This window comes from Lathamus discolor, chromosome 8, assembly GCF_037157495.1.
Source record: "Lathamus discolor isolate bLatDis1 chromosome 8, bLatDis1.hap1, whole genome shotgun sequence".
Taxonomy (NCBI): domain Eukaryota; kingdom Metazoa; phylum Chordata; class Aves; order Psittaciformes; family Psittacidae; genus Lathamus; species Lathamus discolor.
Genome location: NC_088891.1, coordinates 18,989,817 through 18,996,565, shown reverse-complemented (window position 1 = coordinate 18,996,565; position 6,749 = coordinate 18,989,817). Strand labels below are relative to the sequence as shown.

Sequence of the window (6,749 nt, the reverse complement as noted above, 5' to 3'; positions counted from 1 at the left end):
CAGGTTATTGTCTAGCTGTTATTGCATATAACACAGCAAAGCACATGAGAAAGCTCTTGTATATAGCTACTGCATATAGTACCCAGCCAACTACAGAGCTCTATTTTCAGCCTGGAAAAAAATGAATACACAGTATCATTAAGAGTGTTTTTCTAAATGGTTTCCTATTCTTTCAGTGTTTCCTGGTAGATCAAAGTTGAAGGAAGGGCAGAGGAATTCCTAGTGGCTACATGTGTAAGAAAGACTCAAAAGATCTACACAAGGCAAGGTTTGCAGGAGGTGCTGGTATCTTTTACTAGATCGAGTGATATAATTGGAAAAAGAATTCTTGTGAGGCATATGGCTCTGTAAAATTTTTCGTTACTTGATATACAAATACTTCATTTGCAAATCCAAGAACTGGGAATTATTATCCTGCAGAGTTTTCCTTTATTATCGTTGTGGTACTGCACTGTGTGCACCAGCAGTCAAGCTCTTGGTTGCCATCTGCTGTTCTTGTTTTCCATTTCACCAATTTTATCAGCAAGACCAGGTCATGAGAAGGAGTCTTAAAAAAGTTTTAAGAACAAACAGACAAACCCAAAATCGATTCAATTTTGCTTGTTAAAGAACAAGCAAAAGCCTCTTTGTAGTAGTATAAGTGGGAAACCCACAGAAATACAAGGCTTCCTTGTGCTTCCATGATATTTTTCATTCCCTGCCATTCCAGTCCTTTACAAACATTAGGTAATTCGTTGCAAATCCTTACCTTTGCTTTACACCTGGGGAAACTGGAGCTCTGAACAGGGATGATACTTAACTAAATGCACCCTGGACACTTACAGTAGAGCTGAGAACAAAGCCCACTTCTTTTGTCTCTCAGTCTTGTATCCTAAACCCCTCTTTTTTTCTGCACTTTTCAAATTGGCTCACTTTGAAATGCAGCCGTTCCAAATAAAAAGGTCAAACAGTACAATTGCCATTCACTCTTTTCCTGCTCCTCCATTTGAAGTGACTTGCAGATACAGATACTCTGATACTCTCCATCATGGGTGCGAGAGAGAAACCTTTGGACTCTGTCACAAACAGTTGTGGGTTTGTTTTTTTCTGGTACATAAATGATATCAAGAACAGAAAAATAACCCACACATGCCAATGGCCCATCCTGAAAGCCCCAGTGCAGAGAACAGCCATTACCGTCCTGGCATGGGCCCAACATAGTGAAAACAAGGAAAGAGGTAGCAGTGTGCAGGTCTGCCTCAGTGAAGAGGAGTGATACAAATCAAGCAAAACCCATCACAATTTTGCAGTGACGTGTGCTCTGTACCACAGCAGTTCTGAGTTTTTCCACACGACCATATATGTACCAGGAACTTATTTATTGCTATTAGCACTCTGCAGTATATAGAGGCATCTTGTGAAGAAAAATCATTTTACTGCCAAAAATACAGTGATTCTTCTAACACAACTCTGTCCGGTGCCAAATTTGCTTATCACAGATAAGCTCCATATCACACTACAATCTGAGTAAGACCTGGACATCTGGCCCTGCAGCATTAAATTCCACACACAGTTTGAAAATACCATGTTTGGCTTATCTATAGCATTTACTTTTAGTAGACAGTAGAGCTTTTCTTAGTACAGAAAGAATTACAGATTATTACAGAATACACAGTGGTAGTAAATGGTATGAAAACTTCGAGTGCCCATTTGTCTTAGCACAGGCTGCTTCCTCTTTACTGTCTTTACTCCGGGGATAGTTGGGTTTTATTTCACTGGAATGTTATATGCTTTACAATTTTTGGCACATGTAGTGCACATTTGCTTGCTGGAGGATTTCACTATCTGACATTCCAAATGTTTCAGTAGAAAGGTATAGATAGTGAAAAAGCTGGCAATAAATCCTCACTAACTTTAGGTGCCGTTTGATAAAGCAGAATAAAGCGATTAAGATTAAAAGGGGCAATTCTACTGAATCTAGAAAACATACTGTAAATACTAAAAACTTATCACTGGGCCTTTATCAAGGGATGTAACACACTCTGCCATTGCACCAGAAGTGGGCAACAATTGCAGTGATTTGGCAAGCAAGGAAGCACAGTTTAGGTAATGAAAGAAATAGAGCTTCCTACTCCTGGAATTTACATTTAGAGTTTTTACTTCAAAAAGTAAGAGCACACAAAAATGCTTACACTACATATAGGAACACACTGATACTGGTGAAGATGTGTTCTTAATATTTAGCCCCTTTTTATAAATTTCATACAAAATGCAACATAGCAAGAATGGCTATGGCTTCGTTGGCAATGTTTTCAAAGAACAGATGACTGATTGCCAGTCATATATCGGGCAGTGAACAGGTTGTCCTGCAACAAATCTCAAAGTATACAAGAGGAAATTAAAAAGACTGATAAAAGGATCAGTTCCAAAATAGCAAACCCCCACCAGCTGCTGCTTCTGCATCTCTCTAGACTCATTACACTTGTGCACTTCAGTGGATAAAAATGTTGGTGGTAATCAGTGAGTGTTAGGGTCTTTAATGGTGTTGCCTCTCTAAACATAACACACCTGCTAGCTCACAAAGCATATGGTGACAGCTTTCAAAAATTAACCAGAAAGGAAAGCACTGTTTTGCCAAGAATGACTTTGACTGCCATCAGATGTGTTCCAGACCAGAAGGTGGCTTGTCCTTGATCCGTAATCATTCGTATTTTGATAAAGAAACATGGAATCACACCTATTGCTGTGTCATTTGCATGCAATTCATGGCAATTCTCTGGAACATTTTGTGGGTTTGGAGCAGATTCTAATGTGATGAAGTATCAGGCACCAACAAATAGTACCATGGTTTGAAACCTTAAAGGAGTGTTATTTACCCAATCATTTGGTAGGATCCACAGCTCTGTTTCCCACTGTTGTTTGCAAAAGTGTGACCATATTATACCTTGCCTGAAGACAGCTTATTAAAAATACCTTTACGCATTGTTTAGAACCCATTTGACAAGGCAAATGTAATTACAGGGGTGGTATATGAAACTGACTTTATGACATAGTTACCCACACAGACAAGGTCTATCACTGTAGAGTAAGCCTCTGACGAAAATTAGTTATCCTGTATAAAGCATCTACTAATCAAAAAAAAGCTTTACACTACAACAGACCAAATATTCCATATATCCTTGCCCTTCCCACTGATTTCTACCCACAGTTGTTTTGTATGAGCACCTAGCTAGGCTCATCCAGTCAACAGTTACTGGAACTACAGTGCCACAGTTTTGTTTTGCCTTGCACACTTTATATGGGGACACACCACAGCACTGTTAAATGAAGCTGCAGCAGTACAGCTTCACCCAGAAACATCAGCACCAGCACGGCTGAGGTATCACCCAACTCTAATGGGACTCTAAGTGCGTTTATAAAGTTGCAGAATTTTAGCTCCAGGACAGCTGTTCTAATAAGCTCATCCTAACAGCGGTTAGTAGGGAAAACAGTGATTTTACCTGCAGGGGGGCATGATGGATATTTGCAGAGGTTACTTGTAAGAAGTTCCGTTTTCCACCCAATTGGAGAGCAAAGTGTGCCTTGCTGCTGCTGAGCCAGGACCTTGGCAGATATCATTACAGTTCACTCAGATGTGAGGTCCTAGAAAAACAAAATTTGCCAGTACTTGTCATTTTCTATAGCAGTTTTCCACCAGAAGGTGACAATAGTTCTGCTGTGTTCTGTAAGGCCAGTATTTAACAAGCTGAGCTGAAGTCCCTCATCAATTCAGTTTAGCCATGACCTCAGCCCTGAATGTCATTTCACTGTCACAACTACCAAAAGCTAACTGTGGCATTTATTTTGGCAGCAATCTCCCTACACAGTGAAGGTACCTGTCTCATTAAGGAGGCCAACTGCACGCCAGGTTGCTTCCACTTCGGAAGCTCCAGCATTTCTGACTGGTTCTTTCCTAATGCAAGGAGCAGTTTGAAACCACCATGATAAATACACAAAAGGGTACTGCCAGTTTTCCAGGGCACTTGGACATCTTAGATTCCTCATGCGTCTAAAAGCCTGAATACCCTAAGGCACGCAAAGCATTACAGTATCAGGAACAAACCCCCAGCCAGTTCAGTGGATGGCTGTCTGCCATGCTATTCCCACACTTGCACATGTGTATTAAAATGCAAATCCAGAATATCACATATGCTAATGGCTGCTAAAGACACTTTTATTTCAGGATCTCAACTTAAGGAGCAAATGGAATCCTGTAGCATCACTGGAGAGAACAATAGCATAGCACAGGGGATCAAGGAAGACCTTCAGTGGTCTGTCAGAATGCATGCACACAAGTGAATTACAAAGGAAGAAAATCAGATGTGGTAATTCTCCTTGTCCACCTCAGCTTCAGCAGCAAAAACAGCGCAATCAGTGAATGACCTGTGACTTTTTAGCTCTGGTGAATCATTCCAAATCTGTTTGTTATACCTTGAGCTGCTACTCAACTCTCAAGCATCAAGCAGCGTAGATGGTACAAATGCAGTGACTCCAGGGTCCATACATCCGTTATTCCTGTAACTGCTGCAAAAGCATAGAGGCCGGGTTGGCAGATGGAAGGTTTGCCTTTGAGGAGAAATAGGTCAGATGATAGCTGAAAATAAAAACAAAGAAAGAGATGCAGCTTTCCTTCCCCAGCAGGCTGGTACTTTGCTCAGACATACTGAAGGCATGGCTCCTTGAGAGCAATTCCCTCTACATTAGCAAAGAACATTGCCCAGCAGGCTCAAGAGTGTGGTAAAGTCTCTGACCATACAAGCTTCTGACAAGGTAGAAGCTAAGCATACTGTAGTGAGAAGCAAAAACTGGAGGGCTCAGTGTAAATCCTTTGCTTGGGACACATCTCCTAGGATTTGTGACTATTACAGGAGGGTAATTTTCTGTGTGAATGCTCCCTTTCTACATGCTTTTAGTTAAATGCAGGAGGAAAGCAGAAATACTTTGTTTTCATGCAGTAAGTCCATTCACAGGTACTCACTAGGATTACACTGGCTTTTACACTGGCTTTTATAATCCAAGTAGATGTCCCCACAATGACCGTTCTCCTGTTTGTCTCACTGAAACCATTCTCCTCCTCCTCAGTCCCTACACTGTTCAGAGGGAAGAATTCCAGCTGCCATACAGAGTCATAGAATGGTTTGGAAGGAACATTCAAAGCTCATATATTTCAATTCCCCTGCGATGAGAAGGGACATCCTTAATTAGATCAGGTTGCTCAGAGCCCAGTCCAGCCTGATATCTGGGTCTGATATCATGCCTGACCTAACTAAGATAAGCAACAAACCCAGCACATTTTTCTGGGTACGGCTAACAGTGTGCTGTAAACATTTTCTGAGTATACAGAAACCATTAACCATCAATTCTTTGATGGTCCACAGAGCTTCTTATCATCTGAGATTTTTGTATAGCATTAACATGCACTAAATACATCTTTAAACAGAGATCACATGTGTATATGAAAGTTTAGTAGTTACAGAAGATCAAAGTTTTACATTTTTAAAGTTAAAAACACTATAAAACCTGAGAGATTGCAACTGAGGGTGTTTATATTCAAGGTATATTAAAGGAAATTGCTTGAGATAGTGGGCGGAGAAGTGTGAGAATGTATAAGCCATCTGCCTCATGGTAGAAAGCTGTGCTTTTTAAAGAACTACTGGGAATCCTCAGTGGAAGATATGGTATAGTTGACATACCTTGAGTTTTCAGAGTAAGAGAAGGCAGCAGCACAAACCACTTCATCAAAACTGACTTGTGACAGTTTGTTTTCCAAGTGGAATTCCTTGCAGTGACGGCTTTTCCATTTGTCTCACTGAATCCATCCTCCTGCCCTAAAGAAATGAGCCAAAAATAACAGTCTGTTTCTAGGAGTTACATAGATTGTGGATAGTACAATTAGGAAATCTTAGTAGAGCTTTTTTATGTATTGGGCTGCCTCTGATAGCAGCTGCTTTAAAGACAAGAAGTTATAACACATGGGCCTATTGGGGAAAAAAGAAGGTGGCTAAAATGTTTCAGGGAGAAGGCAGTGAATCATTCCATGCTACACTGACAGCATGCCTAAAAGCAGCAGCAGGTGACTTCCCCAAATAACCCCTGTCAGGTAGCAGCTGTGCTAGATGCACAAGTCTAGTATGTTATGCTGATAAATCAGGAATGCCTCCACCCCAGCCATTATGTTGGACTGCTGGGAGATGAGACGAGCAGAGCTGCATCCCAGGCCCAGCTGAAGCAGAGGGAACATCAATATGGAGATAAAGCAGTATTTAGAAGATTAGCACCCTTTTTATTTCTTTCTGGGGACTTCAGGCTGTCCTACAGTGCTTGCAGATGGCACATGTAAGATCTCCTTTCCCTTTCCTTTTACATAAATCTTCTCATGGCAAGTCCCAAAACACGATACTCTATACTCTGCTGAACCCTTCAGCTGTAAAAGATCACTTCTATTAAATTTCTCCAGTTCTCCTCTGGAGTGTCTTTATAGCTTCTTGCTACTTCTCAACAAGCTGCTTTAGCTTTCTTTTAATAATCCTGTCAAATGTTGATGATGACAAACTCTGTTCCTCTCCTGCTGCTCCCAAAAAGACTTTTAGAGTTCTAAACGAGAGCTCACATGTGTGGGCCTTGGAGTGGAAAAGGGTTGGCAATAGGCAACACGCTTTTTCTCTTGACACAGGGAATTACCCTCTGCTGGGCTGTAATTTATTGAGATGTCTTTCACTACCAGGTTTTAT

General features: G+C 41.0%; 1 long non-coding RNA gene across 1 annotated transcript; it reads right to left on the bottom strand.

Annotated features, from left to right (window-relative positions):
* Nucleotides 1-3,437: 3,437 nt before the first annotated feature.
* Nucleotides 3,438-5,839, bottom strand: LOC136018663 (uncharacterized). The gene is made up of 3 exons (XR_010614521.1): nucleotides 5,712-5,839; nucleotides 4,450-4,612; nucleotides 3,438-3,621 (listed from the first exon to the last, which is right to left on the bottom strand). It is a non-coding gene; the product is annotated as an uncharacterized LOC136018663 (long non-coding RNA).
* Between the last annotated feature and the right edge of the window lie 910 nt (nucleotides 5,840-6,749).